This window comes from Pristiophorus japonicus, chromosome 21 (genome assembly GCF_044704955.1).
Source record: "Pristiophorus japonicus isolate sPriJap1 chromosome 21, sPriJap1.hap1, whole genome shotgun sequence".
Classification (NCBI taxonomy): domain Eukaryota; kingdom Metazoa; phylum Chordata; class Chondrichthyes; family Pristiophoridae; genus Pristiophorus; species Pristiophorus japonicus.
The window spans coordinates 1,257,365-1,271,621 of NC_091997.1; the positions used below are offsets into that span (position 1 = coordinate 1,257,365).

Below are 14,257 nucleotides of genomic sequence, written 5' to 3' on the forward strand. Positions count from 1 at the left end.
TGCGCTATGGGGAGTGGTCACTGAAATATATTTTAAGAGCAACCAGAATGATCCCAAATGTAAAATGAGTGCATTAGTCAGAGATTAGAGAAGCTCAAACTCAACACACTAAAGAAAAGGTAGCAGAGGGAGGTTAGATGAAGGAGGGGTGGGAGGTGGCTGATGTGGAGTATAAACAGCGGCACGGACCTGTTGAGCCGAATAGCCTCTTTTTATGCTCTAAATACTTCGTAATACTTTGATCTGTGATCCTCGGGCACCTCTTTGTGGCAGTGTTTCGACGGGGAGAGGTGTGCCGACGTGCAACAAAGCAGATTGCGTTTGCCTCGCACTTTTGGCTCTCTCCTGACCCTTACGCCACACCCAGAATACCGACAGGGTCAAACCTGTCCGTGCAGCCTGCCAGCAGCACTCAGTATGAAGAGCTGCAAAAAAGGTAAGTTAAAGTTTTTATTTTTTAATAACTTTTCAGTGATTTAGTAGGTAAAGGTTTTGTGAATGTTTGTTGATCCCCTGCCCCCCCCCTCCCAAGGCCTCTCTCGCAGCACTGCCAGCCCCGGACTAAAAATGCTAAAAACTCGCGGATTGAGCTGCAAGTCCTCGTGCGATGCCGATTTTACCCATGGTGCAGATGTAAAGGCCGAAAGTTAGGCCTAAAAACGGTAGCACAGTGAAAACAGTCATTTTGGCGTAAAACTATCGTTTTTGGCGAAAACTGAAAATCTAGCCTATAGAATATCAAAGCTGGGAGGTTATGCTTGAACTGTATAAAACATTAGTTCGGCCACACCTGGAGTACTGCGTGCAGTTCTGGTCACCACATACAGGAAAAATGTCACAGCACTAAAGAGGGCACAGAGGAGATTTACAAGGATGTTGCTTGGACTGGAGAATTTTAACTTTGAGGAAAGATTGGATAGGCTGGGGTTCTTTTCAGAGGAGGCTGAGGGGAGACTTAATTGAGTTGTATAAAATTATGAGGGGCCTAGATAGAGTGGATAGGAAGGACCTATTTCTCTCAGCAGAGGGATCAACAACCAGGGCGCATAGATTTAAAGTAATTGGTAAGAGGTTTAGAGAGGATTTGAGGGAAATGTCTTCACCCAGAGGGTGGTGAGGGTCTGGAACTCACTGTCTGAATGGTATAGGCAGAAACTCTCATACCATTTAAAAAGTAATTGGTTGTGCACTTGAAGTGCTGTAACCTACAGGGCTACGGACCGAGAGCTGGAAAGTGGGATTAGGCCGGATAGCTGCTTGTCGGCCGAATGGCTTCCTTCTGTGCTGTAAATTTCTATGATTCTCTGATTATGCAGTGAGTTCTGATGATCTGGAATGCACTGACTGAAAGGGCGGTGGAAGCAGATTCAATTGTAACATTCAAAAAGGAATTGAATAAATACTTGAAAAGGAAAGTTTGCAGGGCAGTGGGGAAAGAGCAGGGGAGTGGGACTAATTGGATAGATCTTTCAAAGAGCCGGCACAGGGACGATGGGCCGAATGGCCTCCTTCTGTGCTGTATCATTCTCTGATTCTATGGTTGGGGCTGTTCTGCCAATGCTACTGGTACATTGTATCGGCACTGAAATCGGTTTGTACTCATCATCATCATAGGCAGTCCCTCGAAATCAAGGAAGACTTGCTTCCACTCTTAGAATGAATCCTTAAGTGGCTGAACAGTCCAATACGAGAGCCACAGTCCCTGTCACAGGTGTGACAGATAGTGGTTGAGGGAAGGGGAGGGTGGGACAGGTTTGCTGCACGCTCTTTCCGCTGCCTGCGCTTGATTTCTGCATTCTCTCGGCGATGAGACTCGAGGTGCTCAGCACCCTCCTGGATGCACTTCCTCCGTTTAGGGCAGTCTTTGGCCAGGGACTCCCAGGTGTCAGTGGGGATGTTGCACTTTATCAGGGAGGCTTTGAGGGTGTCCTTGTAATGTTTCCTCTGCCCACCTTTGGCTCGTTTGCCATGAAGGAGTTCCGAGTAGAGCGCTTGCTTTGGGAGTCTCGTGTCTGGCATGCGGACAATGAGGCCTGCCCAGCGGAGTTGATCAATTCGGTTTGTACTGCAGGTCAGTGGTAACAACGGTCAGTCCCAAGAGCTGTCAGTGTTCAGTTGTTTTTGCACACAGTCTCGAAAATCCATAGCTGCGGGTGTTAACTGCTCAGCATGAAGTGTGTTGGCCTGACCTATTTTTAACATTTGATCGCTGCACAGAGGCTAGTTCCTGAGGGGCTGCACTGTCTGTCCTGCATCGTGTCAGTCACTGGAAAGGGAAGGTTTATCGGGTTATTTGCAGAGCACCTTTAACTCTCGGTGTACTGGATTTCCTGTAAGTCCGCAGGTCAAACAGAAAGAGGTGCTTCTTTCTCTCTCCGCAACTTCCTCTCTTCCGTTACTGTCCTGTAGACCCTACTCTCACTGATGCGATAGCCAATGAGTTGGCAGCGGGGGGGCGGGACTTACGGCCGGCAGGACTTACAGCCGAGCAAGTGTATTTTAACACAAGCTAAGCAAACAGTGAAGCAAACAAAGTCTATTTACAGATTCTATATAAAAAGACTCTCTATGAACTGCAGCAAACAGAATTGGTGCGAAAAATCAATCCCAGTCACTTACAGCAGTGCAGTCTCCAGCCATGATTGACAGGGTAACCAATCATCATCATCATAGGCAGGTCCTCAGAATCGAGGAAGACTTGCTTCCACTCTTAAAATGAGTCCTTAGGTGGCTGAGCAGTCCAATACGAGAGCCACAGTCCCTGTCACAGGTGGGACAGATAGTCGTTGAGGGTAAGGGAGGGTGGGACAGGTTTGCCGCACACTCTTTCCGCTGCCTGCACTTGATTTCTGCATGCTCTCGGCGATGAGACTCGAGGTGCTCAGTGCCCTCCTGGATGCTCTTCCTCCACTTAGGGCAGTCTTTGGCCGGGGACTCCCAGGTGTCAGTGAGGATGTTGCACTTTATCAGGGAGGCTTTAAGGGTGTCCTTGTAACGTTTCCACTGCCCACCTTTGGCTCATTTGCCGTGAAGGAGTTAGGGGGAGCTCTATATTACACAGAGGATCACTTCAGTCAGGGCAGTAGGTTAGCAAATGTAGAATTCTGCACACTCCTTCCCCCTTTCAATTCATACAGGCAATCTCCTTCCTTAAAACCCCTCCATATCAAAGCACCAGCCTTTGCTTCTTCCTCTATCTCGAAAAGACAGTTCCAAGCTTCTCTCCTTCTGTACTGAGCACTGTTCTGAGCTTCTCCTACAGCAAATGTTACTCACAATTTCTCCCCTCTCTCCACCAAGTTTCTCCCCACCCTCCAAAAGTGCTCCTAGCGACTCTTCCTCCTTCTCTCCCACCTAAAGGTGCTGCTCATGGCTTCTTAGCCCCGCCTCTTTTTCCTAAGGGATCTGCACCCAGCTCTCCCTTCTCACCCCAAGTTTCTATCTCCTGGCAATCATGCTATGATCAATGCCGCCACACACACTGGATAGGCTTTCCCAATCGTATCAGAATTCCCATGGTGCACACCAGGTACAGCAGGTGGGAGCTCCGGGGCTGTACTTGGGGGAGGGGCCCAGCGCCACACACATTATCATCCACCAACACATACAGGGCCCCAAAATACTAACCCTCTGCGCTCAGTGCAGACAGCTGGCACATATAGGGGACCTGGGATTATTTTTCTCTTCCAGCACAGCTCTGGAATCCCGCGCTAAACCTCCCCGCCTCTCTACCTCCCCTTCACTCCTTAAAACCTACCTCTTTGACCAAGCTTTTCATCATCTGTCCTAGTATCTCCACAAGTGCCTTTAGTTTGGTAGTGCTCCTGTGAAGCACCTTGGAATGTTTCACTATGTTAAAGGCACTATATAAAAGGCAAGTTGTTGTTGTTGATGCCGTCTAGGCCTACAACAGCTAATTCAGAACACACCAGGGTTTGTCATTGTCTCTGGTTGAAAGACACTGGGGTAGATTTTCAACTTGCTTCTTGGGCTTAATACTGGCAGATCTGCTGCCCGTTAGAGAAAACGTCAGATTTTCACCTCCATTGATTTTGATTTTATACCAGGCAGCGTTGGAAATCTACCCTATTACCTCCAAGCCAAGGGATTCACAGCAAGTTTTAATTGAACATCTACAAGATAGGACATTTTAGGAACACAAATATGGAGATGTTCAAAATTATGAGGGGTTTGATTTAGTAGGTAGGGAGAAATTGTTTCCACTGACAGGAGGGTCGGTAACCAGAGGACACACAGATTTAGGATAATTGGCAAAAAAGCCAGAGGGAGATGAGGAGAATTTCTTTTTGCGCAGCAAGTTGTTATGATCTGCAATGCGCTGCCTGAAAGGGCGGTGGAAGCAGATTAAATAGTAACTTTCAAAAGGGAGATGGATAAGTACTTAAAAAGGAGAAATTTGCAGAGCTACGGGGAAAGAGCAGGGGCATGGAACTGTTTGGATAGTTCTTTCATAGAGCCAGCACAGGCACGATGGACCAAATGGCCTTCTTCTGTGCTGTATAATTCCATGATTCTATTTAAGGAAGGATATACTCGCATTGGAGGCTGTTCAGAGAAGGTTCACGAGGTTGATTCCGGAGATGGGGGGGTTGACTTATGAGATAGGTTGAGTAGGTTGGGCCTCTACTCATTGGAGTACTAGGGGGCATTGTCTCAGAATAAGGGGCCGCCCATTTAAAACAGAGATGAGGAGGAATTTCTTCTGTGGGACTCTCTGCCCCAGAGAGCTGTGGAGGCTGCGTCATTAAATATATTTAAGGCGGAGATAGACAGTTTTTTGAGCGATAAGGAAATAAAGGATTATGGGGAGTGTTGTGTCGGCATGCCTGTTTACTGTGTGATGTCTGTAACACTGTTATGCCACACTGAATGTACCCTTATACTGCACACACCTTACCGGTACACCAGAGGGTGCTGCTGCTGGAGACCTAGGGGTTGCCTGTACACGGCAGGTAACCCAGTATAAAAGGGAACTCACAGCTTTTTGTCGTCACTCAGGAGCTGCAAATAAAGGACTACAGGTCTTCACAGTTTAAGTATCATACCCTGCCTCGTGGAGTTATTACTAAAGGTGCCTACTTACACTACAGGGAGCGTGCAGGGAAGTGGAGCTGAGTTCATGATCAGATCAGCCATGATCCTATTAAATGGCGGAGCAGGCTCGAGCGGTCAAATGGCCTAATCCTGCTCCTTATGATTTCTTATGATTCTATAAACTGGGCCTTTAGGCCCAAGCAGCCTGTCCTTAACCCCACTTACTGCATTCTTACTATGGGATGCAATTCAGCTTTGTTGTTTGTGTATAACGGGCGGTAGCGGAAAAGGAAATTGGACGTGTTTTGCATCTCTACCAAAGTTGAATTCCCCTCTTTTTTCCCAGCTGAAGTCACTTGGCTAGGCATAGAGCATAAGGACTCACCGTGGGATCTTTCTGCTCTGTACCACCGTGAGTAGTGATTTTACTCACAAGGCTATAGTGGCAGCTCACAACATCAATCTATCGGGAATTCTCGAGACATCACCTTGTTCTCCATTACCATCCACAGAACAGTGCCCCAGTTCCTTGAATGGTTGGCATTTCGGATGAGACGTTAAACCGAGGGCCAGTCTGCTCTCTCAGGTGGACGTAAAAGATCCCATGGCACTATTTCAAAAATGAGGAGGGGAGTTACCCCCAGTGTCCTGGCCAATATTTATCCTTCAATCAACCTAACAAAAACAAGATTATCTGATCATTATCACATTGCTGTTTGTGGGAGCTTGCTGTATGCAAATTGGCTGCTGCATTTCCCACATTACAACAGTGACTACACTCCAAAAGTACTTCATTGGCTATAAAGCACTTAGAGACATCCGGTGGTCATGAAAGGCGCTATATAAATGCAAGTCTTTCTTTCTTTACACATAGCTAAGCTGGGATGGCTGCTACACTTTCGCCCTGTGCTAGGTCCCGTTGGCCCGAGGCAGAGGCTAGCAGTTGATACTGGGCGGTGACCTCTGCCCTCAGAAAAATAACACATGTTCCATTTACCAGCCTTTCTGAGCAGTCAGCCCACATCATAGCAACAGCACAGAGTGCGACAGGCAGAACGCTGGGCACCCCGCAGCCAGGCAGCACTCAGCGCTGCCGTGGCGACCAGCTGTCCCTGTTACAGCAGGTTTGGAGAGCGTTCCAGGAGATATTGTAACACCTCGCAAAAACCCTTGTTCAGATAAATCAAATTGTGTAAAACTGTGACATGATATTGCAAAGTGCATTTAAATTGATTTTTTTTTTAAAACATGATTGTCAATGATCTTTGCACTTTGATTTTCTGCAGTGGTTAAGGGGGAAGTGTTTGGCAGTGCTGGTCTTTACCTTTGTTAGCAGATGATTTCAGCTTCAGCACATTCAGCAGTAGGGATTTCACACTCGATTAACTGTAGAAGATTCTGGCTCCTTCAAAATGAGCTATGCACCTCCATGGAAACTGCAGCCTCACTGCCTGGCTTATGGGGGGAGAGGGTGCAGGATGTTGAATTTCCTTGGGACCAATTCCAGCTGCTGCCGTAACGTCGGCGTAGGTTCAGTCGTAATCCCAGTCATCCGTATAAACTGGGATCCCATCGAAGTTACAGCAGTAAAGAGGGGAGAATCCCCGAGGAAATTCACCACCCCCCCTCCCTTTGACTTTGTTGTAAAATGATTCTTTTTCAAAGGGAAGAAAAACTTGCATTTAAATAGCGCCTTTCATGACCTCGGGTTGTCTCAAAGCGCTTCTCAGCCTCTGAAGTACTTTTGAAGTGTAGTCACTGTTATAACGTATGAAATGTGGAGTCAATAACCAGGGAGCATAGATTTAAAATAATTGGTAGGAGATTGAGAGGGCATTGGAGGGGAAATGTTTTCACCCAGAGGGTGGTGGGGGTCTGGAACTCACTGCCTGAAAGGGTGGTAGAGGCAGAAACCCTCACCACATTTAAAAAGTACTTGGATATACACTTGAAGTGCCGTAACCTACAGGACTACGGACCTAGAGCTGGAAAGTGGGATTATACTGGATAGCTCTTTGTCAGCCGGCGGGGACACGATGGGCCGAACGGCCTCCTTCTATGCTGTAAATTTCTATGATTCTATGTGGCAGCCAATTTGTGCACAGCCAGCTCCCGCAAACAGCAATGAGATAATGACCAGATAATTTTTTTTTAAAGTGATGTTGATTGAAGGATAAATATTGGCCAGGACATGGAGCTAACTCCCCTGCTCTTCTTCAAAATAGTGCCATGGGATCTTTTACGCCCACCTGAGAGAGCAGACAGAGCCTCAATTTAACATCTCATCCCAAAGACGGCACCTCCAGCAGTGCAGCACTCCCTCAGTGCAGCACTCCCTCAGTGCAGCACTCCTGCACTGGAGTGTCAGCCGAGATTTTTGTGCTCAAGTCTCTGGAGTCTAGCCTCCCTCCACCCTCCTAAAGGTGGCGGCTCAAACTGGGGTCGAGTTATGGTCACCAATCAGCCAGGATGGTCCTCAAGGAATTTGACAGATGTGCTTTGCCATGATAGATGGATTAAAAGGCTGATCTCGCACTTTCCTCAGGTGCTGATTTCAGACTTGCTACTGCTCTGCACCTACTAGTCCTTGGTCAACATTGGTACTTTCGTAGCATTCCTCACATCAGAAAGACCTCTCGGAAACTTCACAGAATAAAAACCGGAAGGAAGAACAAATGGAATGGAATTGCAGATGGGACAAAAAAGGTGTGTGAAGTGAAAGTAACTTACATTTATGTCGCGCCTTTCAGGACCACAGAATATCCCAAATGCTTGACATAGAAACATAGAAAATAGGTGCAGGAGCAGGCCATTCGGCCTTTCAAGCCTGCACCACCATTTAATATGATCATGGCTGATCATGCAACTTCAGTACCTCATTCCTGCTTTCTCTCCATACCCTTGATCCCTTTAGCCGTAAGGGCCACATCTAACTCCCTTTTGAATATATCTAATGAACTGGCCTCAACAACTTTCTGTGGTAGAGAATTCCACAGGTTCACCACTCTCTGGGTGAAGAAGTTTCTCCTCATCTCGGTCCTAAATGGCTTACCCCTTATCCTTAGACTGTGACCACTGGTTCTGGACTTCCCCAATATCGGGAACATTCTTCCTGCATCTAACCTGTCCAATCCTGTCAGAATTTTACAACCTATGAAGAACTTCTTTTGAAGTGGAGTCACTGTTGTGATGCAGGGGAACATGGCAGCCAATTTGGACATAGCAAGATCCCAGAAACAGCAATGAGATAATCAGATAATCCATTTCATTCGATGCGTGGGCAGCCAATCAGGTTTTGGATAGAAGAGTGTGGGCCTTAGCCTTGGGCTGGTAGCTAAGATGCGGCAGGTCTGCTTTCTTGCAGTTAGAATGTGGCTGGAAAGAAAGATAATGCCAATAACAAGGAAGACAGAATATTATCTGAATGGTGACAGATTAGGAAAAGGGCAGGTGCAAAGAGACCTGGGTGTCATGGTACATCAGTCATTGAAGGTTGGCATGCAGGTACAGCAGGCGGTTAAGAAAGCAAATGGCATGTTGGCCTTCATAGCGAGGGGATTTGAGTACAGGGGCAGGGAGGTGTTACTACAGTTGTACAGGGCCTTGGTGAGGCCACACCTGGAGTATTGTGTACAGTTTTGGTTTCCTAACCTGAGGAAGGACATTCTTGCTATTGAGGGAGTGCAGCGAAGGTTCACCAGACTGATTCCCGGGATGGCGGGACTGACCTATCAAGAAAGACTGGATCAACTGGGCTTGTATTCACTGGAGTTCAGAAGAATGAGAGGGGACCTCATAGAAACATTTAAAATTCTGACGGGGTTAGACAGGTTAGATGCAGGAAGAATGTTCCCAATGTTGGGGAAGTCCAGAACCAGGGGACACAGTCTAAGGATAAGGGGGAAGCCATTTAGGACCGAGATAAGGAGGAATTTCTTCACCCAGAGAGTGGTGAACCTGTGGAATTCTCTACCACAGAAAGTTGTTGAGGCCAATTCACTAAATATATTCAAAAAGGAGTTAGATGAAGTCCTTACTACTAGGGGAATCAAGGGGTATGGTGAGAAAGCAGGAATATGAACCATGAACTCATTGAATGGCGGTGCAGGCTAGAAACATAGAAACATAGAAAATAGAAAGGGCCGAATGGCCTACTCCTGCACCTATTTTCTATGTTTCTATGTTTCTATGAAGCCAACCCACGAAAAGGACGGGACGTGTGATTTATTGTTTGTTCTCCTCTTTCGAGGAGGGAAGTGAAATTGTGTGGAGAAAGCTGTCCCATGCCTTTTCTCTCCCAAATCTCCTCACTTCCACTGTTCAACAACAACAACTTGCATTTATATAGCACCATTAACGTAGTGAAACCTCCCAAGGCGCTTTACAGGAGTATTATGCGTTAAAAATTTTACACGAACTGAATAAGTAGAAATTCGGGCAAGTGACCAAAAGCTTGGCCAAAGAGGTGTGTTTTAAGAAGCGTCTTGAAGGAGGAAAGAGAGAGAGAGAGAGAGAGAGAGACACGGTTCAAGTTCCCCATGTGCCGTAAGTTGGTGCATTTTAGCCCTCATCATCACAGGCAGTCCCTCGGAATTGAGGAAGACTTGCTTCCACTCTAAACAGGAGTCCTTAGGTGGCTGAACAGTCCAATACAAGAACCACAGTCCCTGTCACAGGTGGGACAGATAGTCATTGAGGGAAAGGGTGCGGGGGGAACTGGTTTGCCGTACGCCCTTTCCGCTGCCTGCGCTTGATTTCTGCACACAATTTTAGCTCTAACTACAAATTAATTATATAAACTGCCATTACCCATCCCCCACCGCAGCTCTCTGCTTCTCACTGAGCTGCTGAATTCTCTTCTCAAATTTGGTTTCTGAATTCCTGGACATCAAGACAACGCTTCTGCATTGGACTGCACTGGAAGACTCATCTGATGTATCTCTTTTAAATTAATTTAAATAACTTTTGGCCACCTTTCCCCACTGCAGCTATTTCTCAGCTGAGCTGGGTGACTCGTTCCACTGGCTTTTCAGCTTTCTTGGTCGCTGGCTCGTGGTTTTACATTTTCTCCACCAGTTCTGATCTACGGTGGCCTCCAACTTCGCGTTGACTTCGCCATCATCGTTCTGCACGGCAACCGATTCTCATTCTGACGGAAATAACCTCCATCCTCCTATTCTCTACCTGTCAAACAGCTTCTGGATTTCACTTCCCGCTAGACCTGTCTCCGCACTTGGACAACAGTTCGTCGATGCTCCTTGCTGTCACCATGTTAACTTTTTTCCTCCAAGGGACCTCTGACTTTAACTCTCGACTCCCTATTATTGTGTCCAACCCATTTCCTGGTACTGCCAGGAAATATATATCTCAATAATTGCTACATGAACAGGCCTATATGACTTGAATCTTTCTCTGTGTCCACTCGTGTGTGAATTTTGGCTGCACCTGAGCCAATCACTTCAGTTTCCACATTGTTCTCCCCTTTCTCTTTTCCTTCGATCCCTCCCTGACTGATCTCTCCTGTCGTCATTCCTCCTTTCATCTCTCCTCTCTCGGATAATCTGGCCTCCCAAAACCCTACCCTAACCTTTCATTACCCTTCGACCTTCCTACTCTCCTGCCGCCTTCCAAGGCTTGCCTCCCTCCTAGACAAGCCTACAGCTTCCCGCTATGTCTCTCTTGGCATTCTCCAATGGGCCCATCGAGGCACACATCACTGCCTCCTCACAAGGGCAACGCCAACTGTCCCATCCTACTCTCTCGCCGACCTCTCCACCCAGCGCGTCTGCTAGGGACTAACCTTGCCAATCTCCTCCGCATCCAACTCACCCCCCCCAGCGCTGACCCTGTGGATGCTGACAGTGGATCAGCCGCCACTGGCCCTCTCCGTATCTCCCTGTAGAATGTCCGTTCACTTGCGAACAAGGCCCTGGCCATCGATGAGCATATAGTGGATGATTGCATCGACATCCTGGCCCTGACAGAAACCTGGTTGAGGGGCGATGACACCTTACCCTTAAATGACCCCTCCCCTCCTGGCTATACCTTCCACCACTTGCCCCGCCCAGACCGCCGTGGTGGCTGTGTGGCTCTCATCACCAAATCACACCTTGGTCTGTGCCCCTACACCTCCGGCACTTTCTCCTCCTTTGAGCATCTCGCCTTACTCCATCCCTCTCACATCTCATTTAAAATTCTCATTCTCCTCCGCCCACCCAAGTACCATAAAAATGTAATTACCGAGATATCTTCACTGCTTTCCTCCTTCACCCTCTGCACCGAGCGACTTCTCATCCTCAGTGATTTCAACCTCCATCTCAATTCATCACGCTCTCTGTCCTCTGAGTTCACTAGCCTCCTGTCCTCCCTTAATCTTTCCCTCTGTGTAAACTCCCCAACCCATATTCACAGTCAGCCCCTCGCTACTCCCATCGTGTCAATCACAGATAAGGCCATCTCTGACCACTTCCTTGTATCGCTCCCCGCCCACATCCCCTCTCTGCCCCTTCCTTTCCTGGCTCCCATGTTAACTGACATTGTTAGTGGTTCTCTCTCCTCAGGTACGGTCCCCCTCTCCTTCAAATCTACCGTCATCACCCCTCTCCTCAAAAAAAAAACCCTTGACCCCTCCGTCCTTGCAAATTACTGCCCCATTTCCAACCTCCCTTTCCTCTCCAAAGTCCTTTAATGTCCTGTCGCTTTCCAAATCCGTGCCCATCTTTCCCGCATTTCCATGTTTGAATCCTTCCAATCAGGTTCCTGCCCCGGCCACAGTACCGAAACGGCTCTCATCAAAGTCACAAATGACATCCTTTGTGACCGTGACAAAGGCAAACTATCCCTCCTCAACTTCTCAACCTGCCTGCAGTCTTTGACATGATTGACCACTCCATCCTCAACCAACGCCGCTCCACCATGGTCCAGCTGGGTGGGACTACGCGCATGGTTCCATTCTTATCTATCTCATTGTAGCCCGAGAATCTCCTGCAACGGCTTCTCTTCCCGCCCCCGCATCGTTACCTCTGGTGTCCCCCAGGGATCTATCCTTGGTCCCTCCTATTTCTCATCTACATGCTGCCCCTTGGCGACATCATCCAAAAACACAGCATCAGTATCTACATGTACGCTGACAAAACCCAGCTCTACATCACCACCACTATTCTCAACCCCTCCACCGTCTCCAAATTGTCAGACTGCTTGTCAGACATCCAGTACTGGATGAGCAGACATTTTCTCAAATTAAATATCGGGAAGACCGAAGCCATTATCTTTGGTCCCTGCCACTGACTCCGTTCCCTAGCCACTGACTCCATCCCTCTCCCCAACTTCTGTCTGCGGCTGAACCAGACTGTTCGCCACCTGGGTGTCATATTTGACCCTAAAATGACCTTTCGACCACATATCCGCAGCATAACTAAGACCGCCTATTTCCACCACTGCAATATCACCCATCTGCGCCCCTGCCTCAGCTCATCCGCTGCTGAAGCCCTCATCCATGCCTTTGTTACCTCTAGACTTGACTATTCCAACGCACTCCTGGATAGCCTCCCACATTCTACCCTATGTAAACTTGAGATCATCCAAAACTCAGCTGCCCATGTCCTAACTTGCACTAAGTCCCGTTTACCCATCATTCCTGTACTCGCTGACCTGCATTGGCTCCCAGTTAAGCAAGACCTGGATTTAAAAATTCTCATCCTTGTTTTCAAATCCCTTTATGGCCTCACCCCTCCCTATCTCTGTAATCTTCTTGAGCCCCACAACCGTCCACCCCACCACCCAGAGATATCTGCGTGCCTCCAATACGGCCCTCTTGCTCAACCATTCATGGCCATGTCTTCAGCTGCCTAGGCTCTAAGCTCTGGAATTCCCTGCCGAAACCTCTCCACCTCTCTTTCCTCCTTTAAGACGTTCTTTCAAACTTACCTATTTGACCAAGCTTTTTGTCATCTGCACTAATTTCTCCTTGCGTGGCTCGGTCAATTTTCTTTCCTTATAGCACCCCTGTGAAGCGCCTGGCGATGTTTTACTACCTTAAAGGCGCTATATAAATACAATTTGTTGTTGCTGTTTCAGTAAAGTTGGTTGAGAGACCAGAAGAACTCCCCTGCTCTTGTTTGAATAGTACTATGGGACCATTTCCATCCCCCTGAGAGGAGAGATGGGGCCTTGTTTTACCATCTGATCCTGAAGATAGCACATACCGACAGTGCAGCACTCCTTCAGCACTGAACTGAAGTGTCAGCCTGGATTATGTGCTCGGGTCTCTGGAGTGGGGCTTGAACCCACAATGAGGTGAAAATACTATCACTGAGCTTAAGCTGACGTAGCTAAGACTACACTGTTAAGGGAATGAAAAATCTTTGAGTAAGCTTTTGAAAACATAGAGGAGCTAGTAAGATGAGAGATTTTCAGATGGAGTTGTAGCAGACGGGGACATGGTCGCTCCCCGTTTACCCTGTAGCACTTCCTCCGTCACTGAGGTACAGTCCCATGGGTAGCAGTCATCATTTCCCCTGTCCTTCACCGAAGTGACCATTAAAAGCATCAAATAGGAAGCATATTGCACCACCCAAGCTGCTTTTTTAGTGGGGTGCTACTGCTCGACCTAGTCCCAGCACATGGGTCTAGTGTAGCCAGGGCCAATCCCAAAGTAAACTCAAATAAGTCTGGCCACCAGAAGATCCAGTAAAATAGGGTTTTATTACTGGATCTTCTCAGCCGCTGGCCTTAGCATGACACTCCCCACAACAGCTGGCTCAAAGCGGCCTTACTGAAAGTCTGAGACATTTCAGCCCACCGCTTTCTGGGCCTCAAGGTCTCCATTTGTAAATTGTCCACACACGCACCTCTGTTTGGTCTATTCTTAGGTTTTGAGACATTTTTAGACAGGAGAGATACCGGCTCAAAGCAAGAACTTTTAAACAGCCTCGATTGTAGAGCTTCAACCACTTGTAGACACAGCCACAACCACCAATGAAACGACAATGGCCAGTTAAAAATACACAGAGGCATGTGGTTTAACCAGCTGCCACTCGAGAAGCAAGGACTGCAGTTACACTGACCATCATAATCGGTTTATCAGTTCAATGATTAGTAATTAAATGTGTATGATGATGTATTGAGCAAAAGGAGAAGCATTGTACTGTATGCAAAAATATATATTTTTTTATTCATTCACGGGAAGTGGCCATCGTTGACA

At 47.6% G+C, this 14,257-nt stretch overlaps 1 protein-coding gene across 2 annotated transcripts in view; it reads left to right on the forward strand.

The window, feature by feature from the left end:
* The first annotated feature begins 386 nt into the window (after positions 1-386).
* tbx21 (T-box transcription factor 21) overlaps positions 387-14,257 on the forward strand; it is a 119,241-nt gene continuing 105,370 nt past the window's right edge. The window contains exon 1 of one of the 2 annotated variants that reach the window (XM_070863978.1): positions 387-436. The gene's annotated coding sequence lies outside the window, so the exon portion shown is untranslated. Of the gene's footprint in view, positions 437-7,636; positions 7,762-14,257 lie in introns of those variants that run through there. The other variant, XM_070863977.1, reaches the window with a different exon arrangement.